General features: G+C 42.8%; 1 long non-coding RNA gene across 2 annotated transcripts in view; it reads right to left on the bottom strand.

Moving 5' to 3' along the window:
- Positions 1-16,291, bottom strand: part of LOC309538851 — a 50,490-nt gene extending 34,199 nt beyond the window's left edge. Inside the window, exons 1-4 of one of the 2 annotated variants that reach the window (XR_014222394.1) lie at positions 15,641-16,291; positions 8,174-8,357; positions 6,251-6,806; positions 4,415-4,471 (exon numbers count right to left, since the gene is read on the bottom strand). This is a non-coding gene — a long non-coding RNA (uncharacterized lncRNA). The remainder of the gene's footprint in view (positions 1-4,414; positions 4,472-6,250; positions 6,807-8,173; positions 8,358-15,640) is intronic. The other variant, XR_014222395.1, reaches the window with a different exon arrangement.
- Positions 16,292-16,668: the final 377 nt, after the last annotated feature.

Genomic DNA, 16,668 nt, shown 5'->3' with positions numbered 1-16,668 from the left:
TATTAGGCACTGGCAAGAGGAACTGCTGCTACTACAGCAGCAGATGATTAAGCCAAAACACATCCTGCTCCGAGATTCTGGAGAAGTATGAACCACAAGGCCAAAGTTCATCATGCGGCGTATAATATTGTTATCTGTCCCTAGTAGCCTAGTGCAAGGCTAGAATACCAGTAACAAGGCCGCACCTTGCCAACTTGATTCCAGAGAGAGGGCTGAAGACCTGGAACTGGGGAAGACCTTCAGAGGAAAACAGGAAGCTGCCTTATCCAAAGTCAGACTCCTGGTTCATCTAGCTTAACAGCGACAAGAAGCAGCACTCCAGGGTTTCAGATGCAAGTTTCCCCCGGTCCTACCCGGAGATGCTAGGAATTGAACATGGAACCTTCTGCATGCAAAACCGATACAGTACTTTACCACTGAGGAGCAACTATGCTAAGAGATTAAAGGCTGCACCTCTTGGAACAATAGTCCCCACCACTGAGGTGAGGGACCCCCTGTTTGGGAGAGGCCTGATCGATAGGACCCTCAGATATGGATCCAGTGATCTGGATTTCTCTGGACTCCATCACAGAAACCTGTTACAGTTTCTCCAAGGGTGACTGCAAGTAGACTGTTGCCTGATCAACAGCAGGAAACTGGGTGGAAGCACCCGCAGCACTGAAGGTGCACTGCTGACACTGACAAAATACCAGTCAACAAAGAAAATCACACAAAGAAAGTAGGAGAAGACTGATGAGAGGAAGAGAAAGGAATAAAAGTATAACTATTCACCTTCCTCTGAAAGAGAGCACAACCCATACGGGGGACTAAACGAATAATATTCTATCTATGAATTTCCTTAAGTTCCACTGAAGTTAATAGGATTTCCTTTATAAGCAGACATGTATACAACTGCAGTCTTAGGGTCCAAGTCAAAATGTTTTCTTTATGGTCCAGAATAATTCTCTTAGTTCTCTTGCATATTTCAGAAGTCATTCATCATTTAACTGCCCTATTTAAAGAGCTCAGAGTGGGCAATGTGTTTATTAGCAGACATTCACTTAAATATGCAATAAAAACAGAGTTTTAAAACACTCAAAACTACAAAGAGATTCCACTGTGTCCCTTAGATGTGTGTTGTATATTCTGGCCACTACTACTAAATAGTAACCAGGAAGAGCAAGAGAACAGCTGAGGAAGTACAAAGTAATTTTCACAGCCGCCAAAGCAAACTGTTAAATCTCACAAATGCAATTCTGCATAGTGCTATGCTACAGGCTTTCTTGACAATGCAAATTGCGGCCTCCCTTCTTCAGTCTTCACTTGACTTCATGATTGTAACTGGAAAGTGTACAGCCATTCTGTCCCCTTGTTTGCTGCTTAGTGGTGGTGGTGGTGCCGCCGATTATAAAGAGTGTGTAGCCTTTACAGATCACAACTGGTAAGTTGTACCTGTCCTTGGGGATGCTAGCAGGACTGAAAAATGGGCTGAAAATTAACTGAAATATAAAGGTCAGTCTACCATGAAAATTTTCCAAATAACGTACTAATGGCTGGTCATCAAAAAGCTAACCAAATAAATTTTGGCATGCTCATAGTTAGAAAATGGCTAAATTTCAAAGGAAAGAAATTCAATAATTATTGAAAGCTGCTGAGATATTTTACTACATAAAGCTGGTGCCTTCCAGATGTTTTGGACTACAACTCCTAACAGCCCCGGCCATCCTGGCCATGGATTTTGTAGGGTTGATGAGAGTAGGGTTGTCAAAAACTTCTGGAGGACTCAAAGTTAGGGAAGGCTAACCTGGAATATTCAAGCAGGAAAAATGCTGCATACCATTCTCCTGTATGGATCATTAAAACTCCTTTATGGTTATGCCTGGAGTATATAGATACCAAGTGGGGGGAAACATAAAAAAACCTGAAACTTGGCAGGAGCAGAATAGATAGATAGATAGATAGATAGATAGATAGATAGATAGATAGATAGATTCTTTATTGTCATTACACTAGTGCAACATTGCACAAGTGCAACGAAATTGGATGCCATCCCTTAAAAACAACAAAAGCAAAACAACAGCAACAACCAAACAAACCACCTTCCAACCACACCCACACCCACACCCATCAAACTCCCAGGTCTCACTATCGAGTTACAGCATTCAAAAAGGCCACAGCTCTTGGATAGAAACTGTTTTTCAGTCTATTTGTCCTTGACTTGATGTTTCTATACCTCCTGCCAGAAGGCAGTAGTGCAAACAGACTGTATCCCGGGTGAGATGGATCCTGCAGGATGTTGTTTGCTTTCCTAAGGCAACGGGAACCGTACAGTTCTTCCAAAGGTGGGAGAGGGTGACCAATAATCCTTTGGGCTGTGGTTATGACCTTCTGGAGCACCTTCCTCTCCCTAGCTGTACAACTGGAGAACCAAGCACAAATACAGTATGTAAGTGTGCTCTCTATGGAGCCTCGGTAGAAGGACACCAGCAGTCTCTCACTCAGATTGTTCTTTTTTAAAAGTCTGAGGAAATAAATTCTCTGCTGGGCCTTCTTCACCAGAGCAGTGGTATTTGCGCTCCAAGTCATGCCCTGATCCATAGTCACTCCCAAAAACCTGAATTCCGCCACCCTCTCCACCCGTTCCCCGTTGATATACAAGGGCTGAATGTCCGCCTTTTTTTTCCTGTAATCCACCACCAATTCCTTGGTCTTAGCCGTATTGAGAGCCAGATTGTTCTCTCCACACCAAACACAGAGCCGCTCCACCTCGTCCCGATAGGCGGACTCATCCCCTCCCGAAATGAGCCCCACCACCGTAGTATCATCAGCAAACTTGATGATTTTGTTGCTGGAGTAGATGGCTGTACAGTCATACGTATAGAGAGCATAGAGCAGGGGACTCAACACGCAACCCTGTGGTGAGCCGGTGTTAAGGCTAAGGGCTGTGGACACATGTGACCCTACTCTAACCCTGACTCCAACACCACCCAAAACTCAAGTGTGATGTGTAAACCTGACCTGTAGCAGAATGTTTTGGTGAGAGTACTGGCAAAGGTAAACCTACACCTTATGGGTTTGAGGCTCAACACAGGCGCCACAGCCTTTATTCCAGCAGTTACTTGTGCATGACGAAGACAAAAGTACAAAATTTAGGTGCCAGAAGTCAAATGGTTAAACATCCATTTCAATTTGTTCGTGTCACAGAAGGCTTAGGAGAAACACCAGTTGACAAGAACGTGATGGTCCCACTTAAACAATAACATAAGGGGCACAGGATACTCCTGATTCCACCCAGATACAACTAAGTCCTGTACCACCTAATGACTAAGCTATATCATGATCCTATGCAAAGAGTTTATTTGCTGTAGGCGATATAGTATTATAATTATCTGCATGAATTCATGGGCATAAAGTATGACCCAGATGGACATTCTAACTACACACATGTTGTCCACTTTGACACAGGGAATTGTGGTGCATTATTTACTTAATAAGTTGGCTAGCCTGCTGCCTGCTGGCCACATCCACTCCCTTCCATGTTCACTGATCACTTACACAAGTCCTTGCTATGATTCTATTATGGAGAAATGCTTTGTGAGCCCCTCACTCCACCCGCTCCAGCACCCAACATCCTTTAAGTTAGTTTAAACTGGCCACACTCACTTTTATACTTCAGCCACACTCCTTTTGGCATATGACATCCCACCTAGGCTTGACCATGAGTCAACATGGCCCCAAAATGGCCTGATGTATTGCATATTGCCACTGTCACAAAGAGAGATATAAAAGAGCTTTTACATTCAAGTATCCTTACCAGGTCCTTAAAAATGATTTTTTGCCAATTACCATCCACAGAAATTATGTTCTGATTGCCTACATTTCAGGTCTCTACATTGTTTGTCTCACTACAGCCTCTAGTGGACAAATGCAATCCATTCTCAACGCTTTCACTAAAGCTCTGCCTCCTTTTTACAGGAAGCCCAAAGCAATCCCTTTGGACTAGTCAAGTTACCTTTGCAATAGTTCTACTTGGGGCAATTCACACATCAGTTACTTTTATTTCAGGCCACCACCCTTGAGTTCAGCTGTGGCAGGTTAGTCCCAAGTCTATGCTGTCAGCATCGGAGCATATTCTGTGTTTCCCTTTCCTTCTTCAGCGAAAGCAGGCCTCAGATTGTAATATTTCTGCTATTAATACAATAGCTACCCTCAGGAGATTCTGGTAACACCAATACAATCAGTTTCATTCAGGTTTTCTTTTTTAGCTTTCGTCTTCTAGAGGAGAGGAAATTTGGTTGTTCTGGATCCTTACATTTATTGAATGACTTTATATTTTTAATTTTACTGAACTATCCTATAAATGTCTTTTATTCAGAATAAACAGATCGAGGAAAAATTCTGACTGGAAAGACACACACAAAAAGAATATACTTACTGTGAGCTTGAAAGGGATCCAATAGGTCACCTTGGTTCACCTCTTTTATTATAACATCTATTGTAAAAAAAAGACATAATTTTAAAAAGGAGGTTTCTTTCCTAACCAAAAACCATACTACATGCTTCTAAAGACATGCACCATCGCAGAAAGCTTTGTTGTGGCAGCAACCCGCCCAATTCAAATCTAAAAGACATCTCCCTAGCTACCTAGATTTGCACATACTGTATATCCCCCAGTACAAACTGCACCTTTAAAATGTATGCTACACACATGGCTCCAGCAGCATACGTGGGTCTCAGCAATCACAGGTAGACCTCTGATCAGGAATGCTGTCATTGTCAGCCATTATACTATCTGTAGAGAGTTTTTCCACTTTATAAATGGAGAACTAGCTTCTTTTCACCACTGCTGATCACCAGGGTATGTGGAGCAGTTCACAGTAAACCATAGCTTGGCTTACAGTTACCAGGCCTAGATGCATTTAAGGCACTATACATTAGCACTATTAACATACTGCTTTAAACTGTCATGACTTCCTGCAAAGGTTCATGGGAAGTGTAGTTTGTTAAGGGTTCTGAGAGTTGTTGGGAGCCCCCTATTCCCTTCAGAGAGCTATAATTTGCAGTGTTTCCTTTGATTGCTCAATAACTTCCACTGCCCCCGCTAACAAAAATCCTGGCTACGCCCATGCCCTAATTCAGCAGAAGATAATGCTAAAATGACTCTAATGTAGAAATAAAGAATTGGAGGCATAGTTTCTAGAGTGCCGAACTAAGACATGGGAAACCAGGGTTCAAATATCCACTCAGCAGACTTTAGGCAAGTCACTGCCTTTCAACCTACCCTATATCACAGGCTGCAGGCTGGGCAGCTGAGAGACAGAACTGTGCCTGATTTCTGCTGGAATCTAAGGCTGTGGCTATGGGAGAAGCAAGACCTTATTAGGGTGTTAAAACTGTGAGCCCCTCAATCATAGGCTGAGGTTGTATATATGTGTAAATAAATCATATATTATAAAGACACTACAGTCTCTGCTGTTGCTCATTCCAAGGAAAACCGAACCTTCTAGAATCTCATAGCACTCTGAGAATAGAGTGCCGTGCAACAATACTTTACTGCACATTTTCAATTACTGCAATAGTTTTACAAATCATAGTTCCAAGCACTTGAAATCATGTCTGGCTAGCATTTCAAAAAAGAGCTATAGTATGCAATTACAATTTACTGGACTTTAAACCAGACTTATCAAGTGAAGTTCTTTGACCTGTGTAATTATCATAACAAGGGTTGTGATTCCGTCACAGTCAAAATTCTGTTTTTCATGGTAAAACATCTTTAATTCATAGCCCAGATGTATCTATTTAATGGAATAGATTTTTTAAAGAACGTTTTTTTTAAAAAAAAGGATTCCATCATTTTCAATGCCACCCTATCAAACATCCTCAGTCCATTTTGGGGATTAAGGGTGTCCTGCTCTGCAGGAAGATTCAACTGGGATCTAGGACATGGTGAGCTTCAAACTGGATCCAAGCCAATGTGGGGTTCAGGCTGGACTCTAAGAGCTGCTCCAGTAAGGAACAAGCTGAAACTGAGCCCTTATATTGTAATCACAGCAGGTGCAGCCTGATTGTTAAGTGTACTGCAAGATGCTGCTTGATTGAAAGGGCTCCGTTCTTCTCCAGTAGTCTACTACTGAGATGGAGTAGAGGAGGCTTGGGTCTTCTACAGTGGAGTCATTGGAGTCAGAGGACGGCAGTGCCACGGTGGGCGGCACTGATCCCACAGGTTTTTCTGGACCTGCATGCCTTCCCCCTTCAGGTTTGGAGTCCTCACCTCAATCACCTGATGAAGAGGAATCCAACTCCTAACCTTTGTCGAAAGGTTGCTGTATGCTATTTGACTGAAGAAGTGCAGGAAAACTGGTGTAATGGTGGGTTGCATTCAATGTAGCACCAGTGAGGTCATTCCAAACAGCATTTCTGTTTGCCTGATGGAACAATAACAAATCTCCCCTTTCCTCTTCTGGGATACTCCCAATCCACCAGACCAGTTTTGGGAAGGTCATGAGGTACATACAGGGAAGAAGTCCCATTGTACTAGCAGAAAACCTTGCACTGGCTTCTGCTAGAATGAGGTAGTTGAATATAGCCCAGTGCTTCTGCTTGCTTCCTAATGTGAGGAGATTTTCTTTCTTTCTAATTTCTAGCCGGCTTTTCAAGTCAAGTTGTGGTGCCTTGCGTTGAATTATGGTAGTGGTATATCTGCCATACCTTTCCCTTGAACAAGTCACCTCCAAGCTGGCATGTAGCAGCTTGGCACTGAGTTTGTGGCCTTTCTCGGAAAACCCAACAACATAAGTTCTAGTGATTCTGATGCTGCGTTATGCAATCTGAAAGGAAACAGAGAGTCAGTCTGTGGTTGCTAGATTTCACACACACACACATCACATAGCAGATCTATGAATAGGCTAGATGTAGCTCAGGCTGTCAAACTGAGTCCCTTCTGCTGGAAGTGGCGCTGTAGATTCAGAACAATAGGATGGAAATTGTATATTATAACAATTAAGCCTCTTCCTGCCTGAGAATGTGTGTTAGCAAATAACTGAGGCAAGAAATTGGGTACCTCAGACATAGAAGATGCCACAGAATTTATAAGGTTCTCTTCATACCCATTTTCCACATCCTTAATAACCTCATCAAACACAGGGTATGAGAAATTACCTCAGGGTTGAATGGCAACTTGACTGATAGATTGGTTTCATTTATTTATATGCCACCTTTCCACAGTGAATCCAAAGCAGCTTCTAACAAACAATTTCAATTTGCAGGAAGGTTGGAGGGGACAGTTATAAGTGCCACCACCCTACCCCACCGGCTGCTGTGGGATGTGAAACAAATATCTCTGAAGATCCAGGGGTGTTTGCTAGCGAAGTCAAAGGTTCCTTGTAAGTCAAAAGTTATTTATTGGTCAAACGTCACTGAGTTGATAGTGTTGAGCAGGGGTCAGCAAACTTTTTCAGCAGGGGGCCGGTCCACTGTCCCTCTGACCTTGTGGGGGGCCGGACTATATTTTGAAGGGGGGGGAATGAACGAATTCCTATGCCCCACAAATAACCCAGAGATGAGTTTTAAATAAAAGCACACATTCTACTCATGTAAAAACACACTGGTTCCTGGACCATCCGCGGGCCGGATTTAGAAGGCGATTGGGCCAGATCTGGCCCCCGGACCTTAGTTTGCCTACCCATGGTGTTGAGGGATAATAGTACACCCTTTCTCTTGCCATCAAGTCCCTGCTTTTCTCCATGCTTTTGACTATTAACCTTACTATAAAAGGAAGCTTTCTTGCCCTTCCCCATTTGATACACCCTCCTGCATTACTATAGACATCCTACACCCTGACATACCAGAGGTTGTAGATGGTGATAGAGCAGGGAGAATAGTGGGTCACACATGGGCTGTACAATTCCATTCAAGAGTGGCTGATGCCTTGCAGCAGTGTGACATGAGCATGACTGCCACTTACTAGGGCAGTGTAGAGTGGTGGTGAAATTGGGCCATGCAGCCACATCATTTGAGGTAATCTGGCACTCCCGTCACTCTGGTTGCCCAACTCTGCCTTGCCCTGCCCCTGTACTGTCCTGGTAAACAGCAGCGGTGTTGGGAGAGAGGCTCAACATCATCACCAAACTGCGGTGGTCACTGCTTTTTCTATTACTATCTCCCGAGGGAGACCAAGCAACACTCTCTCACTTACCTCCCAACTTCAACACCTTCCTTAAATTCCAATGCCAGGTCCTTCCGCGCACGTTCTTCTTCTCACCATTCCACCTTTCTGGTGCTGCATCTCATTCACCACAAGTTCCTTCGCCTCAATATTTTGAATGGGGAGTGGTGGAATCCAGAGTTTCCAGGAAACTTTCATACATTGACACGTGGCACTGAGGAAACAAATGGCCATTGTATATGGTAAGGCTTACTTCCAAGTAAATATGCCTGCTGCACACAATTTCATCATCAGTCTAATTCAGCCTGACTCAAACACCATCACCGTGAAAGGTGCATATGGATAAATTCCCCTTTTGTAGTTTTTACAACTAGTTAACAAATCTGAAAACAAAAACAAATGCCTTTGAGTGATGAATGGTGGCTTGTTCCATTTAAGATCACATTTTATTTGTTTCTCTTTTTTCAGCAGCGGATTTTCTTTACCAATGAAAAAAGTGTGTTTTTATTAGTGGTCTTGTTTGCACCACACTATAAACCATAGTTACTGGTTTATAATGAATGCACTGACTGAGGCCCCTTTGACCATCCCCACTAACGTAGGGGAAAAAAACAAACCAGTCTTAGCATTAAGGCCAACCTAAGGATCATGGCTGTTTCACTTAAAAAAACATCCACAATCTTTAAACCAAGAACAAACCTTGACTATATAGATCCTGCTTTGTTTGTGTTACTCCAAACCATGGAATCCTATTCAGACATATTGCTAAACCAGGGTTCATGGTTTGTTTCACCTGCACACATAAATAAACAATGTTACATTTAAGTAGCCCCAATTGCACACCCCCCCAAGATTCATTCCCTCCTTGCCAAGTAGAAGCCTTCTTTAAAAAGGGATTCTTTTAAATTTTGTACTCATTTTGTGTTATGGATATATTTTTGCCACCAGAACTACACACTGAGCACCACATAAGGCTTTCCCTGACATCCTTATGCACATAAATCAATAATTAGATTAATCTGTTAGTGCACACAGGTGGGTGGTTGTTGTTTTGTTACTATGGATGAGGATGAGACAAGGTGAAAACAACACTGGAGTTCAGTGAATATGTGGGATATTTATCTTGTAAGTTTTAAATAAAACAACAAATAACAAAACCCATTAACAATAAATGAGAGTGAACAGACAACAATCAAAACACAGATTTCTCATCCCTAAAGCAACCACATACATGGTGCCAATTAACTGCTTTTGAATCTCTATACATAGACCTGTCATTAGCCATTCCTGTTGTTTAGTTCACACTTCCTCTATTTTCTGATGTCATGCACCAGGACTTTTCTTCTTTCTTCTGCCTCAGGCCCCTCTACATCTTTATTGTCTGTTTCTTCTCCAACTGCCATCAACAGACAATTTCCCCATACTGTCTTCAATATTTTACGTTCCTTCACCATTCCAGCCTTTATGATGCAATAAACAGGCACCACAGATCCAGGTTTATACATTTATTTAGGAAGTTTTGATACCCAGATGGTGAGGAAGATGAAGTATAATTACCTCCATCATTATAATGTCATTTTTGACAGAATATTGAAGATGCTCGCAAAGGAAAAAATAGTTACGGTATGTTACTGAAGAATTTAGCCTAACTTTCAATCTAATATTTCATAAAACTCTTGTCTTAGGACTTACCTGAAGTATCATGGGTAGTGATACAACCAGAATGCAGCAACCACTTAAAAAAAAAAAATCCTGCTTGCATCTCCAAATATATTGTTTCTCTTGGAATTATCCTAAAAATTCAGCACAGGAACAAGATGCAACCACTGGCGGAGGAAGAGGAGTGCGGGGGAGCGCATCGTCCCTGGCAGTGCAATCCCAGTAGGGCGCCGCCCCTGCCATCACGGCTGCCGCCCCTGCCTGCACTGGGCGCCTCGCCCCTGCAGGCGGCATGCCCCGCCCCCATGACACGCCCCAGCCCCGCCTGCTCTCCACCCCCTGGTGCAGGAGTATGAAGCTCCGCCACTGGGTGCAACATATTTCTAAGTGCTTGCAGACTTAAATGGGATGGGATGAACTGGGATAGAGTCATGCATCTATAGTCCCCATCACTCTGGAACACTGGATGTGTTGTGGACTGGTGCAAGAATAGAGGGAACCATGCCCAAAATAGTTAATGTGGCCCAGTCAGTCTTCACTTGGAAAACGCGAGGGTAGCTGCTGTAATGACCACACTCGGATCCATGCTGTTATGTGATAAATTCTGCAGCACTGATTCACTTCACGGAATCATGTATTGCACTGACTGCTTGAACTGTTCAGAGGGTTTATTCTTCAAAGGCTGATTGTATAATCAGCTTGTTAGTGTACCAAAGTGGCATGTATTTTTGCATTGTCTTTGCCTTCACTTGTGGGTCCTTTGGTTAAATTTTCACTGGCCTTTCAAATCCTTGCACAATCTGGCACAATCCCCACATGTCATTGCTTTTTTCAATCAAGATCTTTCCCAGATCAATAATGAAAATGCAAAACAAAGCCTTCACTGTTCTTATTATCTTAATGCATATCCTTTGTCAAGGTCATGTTGCTGTTTACCTTTACATTTTTTTCCTTACACTACGTTCTCAAAACACTGTGTCTTGAGACAGGTTTCCTATCACCATTAAATAACTTCTGGCTGCACCAGTTTACATTTTCTAGTATTTTTTAAAAAAACATTCAATGCGTGATTTTTAATTCAAACATATTTCATTCCTCTTCTTTTTTATATTTTCTAGGTTTCACATTATTATCTGACTGCAAAATCAACACATTTTCCTCCATGACCTTTCACATTACATGCACATTATACTTCCTCTTAATTTTCTTTCCAGTAAGCTGCAGTTAGCGCATGACACATTGCAAAGCTCACAGTTCACAGTCCCTCTGACAACTTCTCTTATTTTCTGTCACTCTCAGCCTGGGATTGATTCAAATCTTTTTCCAGTTAGCAGGATCAACTTCCCATTCACTCAAAGCAAGCTTTGAATGCAGAGTTGCCATCTTATCTGGTTGCCTCTCTATCTATAGCAGAATTAAAATGTTTGTTGAGGACTATTGCTCCTCATATCAGAGCCCAAAGACTGAGAGACATGGGAGTGGGAAGCTGTGCCACAACATGAGTAGCAGTAACTCATATCCATCAACCACCTTATAGCTCAGTGGTAGAGCATCTCAGTCCTTTTGCATCTTCAGGTAGGGTTAGGAAGGTCCCCTGGTTGAAATATGGAGAGTCACTGTGGACCAATACTGAGTTACATGGTCAAATGGCCTAGCTTTGTAGCTCGCTACCTTCCTGTTTTAGTAAAGGAAACATTCCCACTGCATGTATGCTGGTCTTTCTTCGGCAAGGTCCAAGAACTCTTTAAGAATTCTCAAGATATCTTGATCCCACTTATGTATTCCTGTGCAGATGGGGTTTAAAAAAAATGCCCTGCACAAACATGATTGGGATTATGGGGATCCAGAACTTCCTCATCCACAATGATCCCCAACAGATGTTTCTCCTTTGCTCTCCAGTTCTCTTATCCTTTCTCAAATAATTGCACCTTTACTAGTTTTCCATTGTCAAATGCTGCTTGCAGGCAGCAGAAATACATTTGAAACACAGATACAGTGGTACCTCGGGTTACATATGCTTCAGGTTACCGTACATACGCTTCAGGTTACAGACTCCGCTAACCCAGAAATAGTACCTGAGGTTAAGAACTTTGCTTCAGGATGAGAACAGAAATTGTACTTTGGCAGCACGGCAGCAGCAGGAGGCCCCATTAGCTAAAGTGGTGCTTCAGGTTAAGAACAGTTTCAGGTTAAGAACAGACCTCCAGAACGAATTAAGTACTTAAGCCGAGGTACCACTGTACACTTTTCTTGCTTCTCTTTAGTGTCACCTCTCTATTGATTAATGCTCACAGATACCAATATCTGTGCTACAAGGAGCATTTTGCCCTGTTTCAGTCATACCCAAAGGATAAATAATAACCTCCTTCGTTCAGAAGCAATCTGCTTGGCCTGTTTCCCATCCTCCATACATTTGTGCACAGCCACATAAAGCACTTGCTTTTCTTATTCTTTCGCTGTTTGTTATGTGTACGTGAGATAGATAGACGGACACACACACACACACACACACACTCCCCTTTGCTTTGGTTGCTGGAAGGACATGCCATTAATACGGATTAATTTTATCTATTGTGAGTGAGTTAGTTTGCTCCTAGGCTGCAGAGAGCCAGATTTCCTGCTTGCAATTTGTTACAGCTCAGTAGCAAGTCCCTGAAAATTGGAATTTCAAATGGAAATACTGGAAGGCCTCTCAACAGTGCTATAATAAGAAGGGTGTTTTCTTCTACATACTATATGTTGTTATACAACAGCAGCACACCAGAATGTGCGTGGAAAACAAAACGGCAGTCCTTTCTAAAACTGGGCATGCACAAGATGGAAAGCAGAGCAGAAATACGGCAGCCCAAGATCAACACTCCAAATTAAGACGCTTCTGTTAAACATTTCAGCATGGGTGCAGAAAGCCTAGAAAAGCATGCCTTTGAATTTGCTTGTTTGTTTGCCAGGTCATCTCTCCATAATAAATGGATGAAGAATATGTACAATTTTAATCTTGGTAAATGAAGCTGGATCAACAACAGCAGCAATGCAGAGAGAAATTATTTAGTAAAGGTCTCACTGCACCAAGAAGGGCTAACCTGTGATGTTGGCTGGACTGCCAACTCCTGTCTGTCTTAGCCAGCATGGCTGATGGTGAGGGATGATGGGAATTATAGCTAGAAAGAACAGAAATTCCTTGTCACAATGGATCTACTAGCTGACAGTTTGTTTTGGGAACAGTTGAATCTGTTCTAATGTATGCTGTGAACCAACCTGGGTCCTGCACTGCACTGGGCGAAAGGTAGGGTAGTAAATAAGTAATACATGGCCACTCCCGCACTACACTCATTTGTATAGGGACTACAACCATCTTAAGGCAGGATTGAATGATAACCACCCCAGGGTGCTCCTAACCACTTACATTACTCCCTTGGTCAAGCCTCCTATGGCAACCCTAAGTAGCCAGGATGCCCAAGGTTCAAGCATTCAAGTGACCACTTTCACAATTGCAAGGAGCGTGCCTACATCCTTAGGCTATACAAATCAAAATGTATCCATAAAATTATAATTCTCCACCAAAGATAGACTGAAATGCAAACAAAACTACATGTGAAAACTCTTATGCACAGTGGCAGAAGGTACAGATCACAAATAAAGACTGTGGAAAGTGATCTAGATAACTTTGGCCTCTCTCATGTGTGTCGCTCTGCAAGAGTTCCAAGTCTGTACAAATGTCTGGCTGTGATAAATCAGATGAAGGTGGTTGCTTGACAAAAATGCTTTCTGGTCTGCACATGGTGGACTGAGCTTCCACCTGCAGTGCTAGAGACAGTATCATGAAAGGCTTTGTTTTAGCAATACAAGCTGCAGCCATGCTTGAACTGTGCTGCTGAGAGGACAATCCCAGATGATCAGTAATCTGGGAGCATCACGTAAAAGCAGCATACAAAGTCAGCATTACTGATCAGGTCTTCAGTAATGCTGGAACGTTTGTTGTTCTCTGACAGTTCACTAGATTCCACCTGCAATGGTAATAACTGCAATGAAAATATCTCAGGCTACAATCTTATACGCACTTACCTGGGAGTAAGTCCCAGTTAACTCAATGAGTTGACATGCATAGGACTGCACTCTCAGCCCATGGAGTTGCAGTGTACAGTTTTGAAAGGGACAAACGTTTTGTACAATAAAAACGTCACGGTATAAATCCCCACACCGCACCATCTACATTTTATTGTCCCAGTTTCAAAAGACCAGGATTTGTAGATTTTAGGCCCTTTTTCTGCTTCTACATTTCACAACTGTGCAATATCAGGAACTGGCTTAATGAAAAGCAGGCACGATAAAAATGCATCAGTGCGTAATTCTCACAAGAGATTTAAGAAGAAAACACAGCATAAGCTAAGAGGATGGCAAAAGCCAAACATTGGACTAGATGACCCTTGGGAGTCCCTTCCAACGCTACAATTCTGTGATTCTATGAACAGCAACACGTCTTTAGGGCATTCTCACAAGTGACCCCAAGGCCTTTTTAGTCTTTCTTGAATATGCCACATGTGAATGTTAATGTGAGGCAGAAGAAAAGGGAGCCGTTCAAAAACTTAATCTACATTCCCATTAAAAAAACTACGCTTTTTTGAAAGGGAGCTTTTAAAAATCAATTAACAGATGCAATACTGAAAAAAAGAAAAGCCCAGCAAACACTGATGTAAGTGGCACCAGTGAGTACAGCAATACTCCAGAATAACCAGAAATACCTGGGGAATACTGGAAACAGCAAACAGCCAGTAAAGGGGGAGGGATGTTTTAAAGAACATGAACCAAGAGAACGAAGGAATCTGCATGCTGCTGCTTGTTTTAAATGTAGACTAGCAAGTGAAAGTATGGGTAATGGTGTTTTAATATACCAACTAGTAAAATACTAGTTTATTTTGTCTGTACGTATGTTTGAAAGTTGTTGTGCCCAAATTATCCTATAGTGGAGTTAGTGGGGAACATGTACCAAAACAACTTGTTACTATTGCTGCATGCCACCCCAATCTCCAAGTGGTGCAAAAATCCAGGGGTTCCAGGTTGTTTCCTTGGAATGATGGACAGCGGAGCCTGTGGTGTCCTTGGGATATCCACAGCCTTGGATTCCAGCAGAAATCAGGCACTGTTCTATCTCTCAGCCTGCAGCCTGCTTCTGGCTTCTTGCTCACACACCTCAACTCGGGTTTCGTCCTAACTAACGGATAGTTGAGGGATGAGGGGCATCCATTTTTCACTTCCTCTGTTACCTTAACAACCCATACTTAGGGGCCATGACTAAGAAACTTACCCAGCTATTCCAGGAATGGGGATCCTTAAGGGATCCAGAAATTAGAAGGGAGCTCAGGCATACAGCCTACTGCCCCACCCCCCCAAAATCCCACAACACTATTATGTTTTGATTTAAATCAGGGGTTGGGGTCCACAGCCCATTGGTGGCTGATGCCACTGGCACTGGTGGGGTGGAAAACAGAGAGACCATCACTATATGGAGCCAGAGCCTATGGCAGGCAAGAACCACTCCATGGCTTAGTGTAAGTAAGATGGCAGCCAGGTAGAGACTGGCTGTGGGCAGGTTGAGGTTGGTGGAACAATGCCACATGGAGAAGCATCCACTGCTGTGTTCACTGATAGGTTCAACCTGAAAAGGTTGAACGTAAATGCATCTTAATTTTTAAAAATATGAGAAACATATGTGCAGCACTGAACTTTGTACTTCTGCCCATCTTGAGCCTTTTGCAAATTATGTGTGCTTGGGCTCAGCTCCAGATAATCAGGATAGACGCAGTGGCACGTGAATGTAACTGCAAGAGTTAAACCACTTACAGAGCAGCAGGCGAGTTCCTACAGAGCATCCTAGAAAGTTGTGCAGCTTCGTAAGGTCACTCTCCCACAGATACTAAGTAAACTTTTGAGCAGCCTTTGTTAACGCTGCTGATAACGTTGGCTGGCTAACGTCGCTGGCTTGATTTATTTTAAGTCTGTAGATGCAAAGAGACAGCGATTGCAACAGATGCTTTTTGACAGCATAAAATAATAGCATGCCAACTTAAAACTGTAAATTACAAACAATCCTTCCCTAAGTAGAAAATGAATGCAGAGAACAGGGAAGCTTCATCAACCAGGCGTGTTTGTAAATCAAATGGAGGAAAACAAATGACTGCCGAAAGCAGAAGAAGAGATGGTGGTTGCAGAATCAGGGCTGGTGGGGAAGGCTGGCAAGGAGAGAGCTGGCACAGTTCATAGTCATCAGACCTAGGCCTGAGCCAAGTGGAGAGCAACTGTTGGGCCAGAGAGTCCAAAGGCAAGAGACCAAGCTGTAAATGAACAGAGTGCCAGAGAGGCAAAGCACTAGAAACAGTGCAGGTCCAGGCCAAGGGAAACATAAGGAAGCAATGGTATTTTTTCCTCCCCTAAGTGCTGCATGGCCAGTGAGGGAAGGCTTAAACCTCCCATCCCTGTGCTGATTACAAGTAGAAGAAGAAGAGTTTGGATTTGATATCCCACTTTATCACTACCCGAAGGAGTCTCAAAGCGGCTAACATTCTCCTTTCCCTTCCTCCCCCACAACAAACACTCTGTGAGGTGAGTGGGGCTGAGAGACTTCAGAGAAGTGTGACTAGCCCAAGGTCACCCAGCAGCTGCATGTGGAGGAGCAGAGACGTGAACCCGGTTCCCCAGATTACGAATCTACCGCTCTTTTTTTTTTTATAAAATTTTTATTGGTTTTACAAGAGTTTTTATAACAAACAAACATAAAAGAAAAACAGACAAACAAACAAATATAATTTCAAAATGTCCTTTCATAAACTTCTTTCCTCGGACTTCCCCATACCTCCCCTTTCTGCATCCTC

This window comes from Podarcis vaucheri (assembly GCF_965113315.1).
Source record: "Podarcis vaucheri genome assembly, chromosome: 8".
Classification (NCBI taxonomy): domain Eukaryota; kingdom Metazoa; phylum Chordata; class Lepidosauria; order Squamata; family Lacertidae; genus Podarcis; species Podarcis vaucheri.
The sequence above is the reverse complement of the archived record's forward strand: the minus strand, read 5'-3'. Positions and strand labels throughout refer to the sequence as shown.